We start from the raw sequence: 1,293 nt of genomic DNA on the forward strand, positions 1-1,293 counted from the left end.
TCCTGGTCCACGCTCGTACTGTTGCATATCACAAACATCCTCCCTCCACCGCCACTAGGATATCCCCAGCACTCCATCCCCTAGCCCACCAAACTTCACCACACTCTGGAGCCTCTAGTTTCTTGAGGGTTCTGACTGAGTCCAGACCGGGAAGTTCTCTGCTGTATATGTGTTGGGGGGCCTCATATCAGCTTGGTATATGCTGCCTGCTAGTTGTCCCAGTGTCTGAGATATCTCTGGGGTCCAGGTTAGTTGAGACTGCTGGTCCTCCTACAGGGTGGCCCTCCTCCTCAGCTTCTTCCGGCTTTTCCCTAATTCAACCACAAGGGTCAGCAGCTTCTGTCCACTGGTTGGGTGGAAATATCTGCACCTGACTCTTTCAGGTAATTGTTGATCCTTTAGGAGGTCAGCCATGGAAGGCCCCGTTTTGTGAGCATACCATTCTCTCAGTAACAGTGTCAGGTCTTGTGGCCTCCCCTTAAGCTGGATCCCAGTTTGGGCCTGTCTCTGGGTCTCCTTTTCCTCAGGCCTTTCTCCATTTTTTGTCCCTGCAGTTCTTTCAGCCAGGAAGAATTAGGGACAGAAATTTTAACTGTGGGATGGCTTGCCTCACTGCCGGAGGTGGGCTCTACAAGTTTCCTCTCCCAACTGTAGGCAATTCATCTAATGTCCCTCCCTTTGAGTTCAGTGAACCTCTCACCTCCTAGGTCTCTGGTACATTCTGGAAGGCTCCCCCCACCTCCTACCTTTTGAGATTGCCTTTTTCCATTCTTTTGGCAGCCCTCAGAGTTTAGTCCTGTTTCCCCCACCTAAACCTGATTCTGTTCCCTTCTTCCCCTCTCTGTCCACATTTCCAACTAAGTCCCTCCCTCCCCTGCTCTTGTGATTGTTTAATTTTTCCTCCCAGTGGGATTGAGGCACCCTTACTTGGGCTCTTCACGCTTGCTAACCTTTGTGAGTTTTGTGGATTGCATTATGGGTATTCCGTATTCTTTAGGCTAGTATCCACTTATTAATGAGTACATACTATACATGTCATTTGGGTCTGAGTCACCTGGCTCAAAATGATATTTTCTAGTTCTGTCCATTTGCTTGCAAAACTCAGGATGTCCTCCTTCTTAATAACTGAGTGGTATTCTATTGTGTAAACGAACTACATTTTCTGTATTCATTCTTCTGTTGTGGGGCATTTGTGTTGTTTCCAGCTTCTGGCTATCACAAACAATGCTTCTATGAACACAGTGGAGCATGTGCCCCCCCCCCCGTGTTATGGTGGGACATCTTTTGGGTATA

The sequence above is a fragment of the Rattus rattus genome, chromosome 6, assembly GCF_011064425.1.
Source record: "Rattus rattus isolate New Zealand chromosome 6, Rrattus_CSIRO_v1, whole genome shotgun sequence".
Taxonomy (NCBI): domain Eukaryota; kingdom Metazoa; phylum Chordata; class Mammalia; order Rodentia; family Muridae; genus Rattus; species Rattus rattus.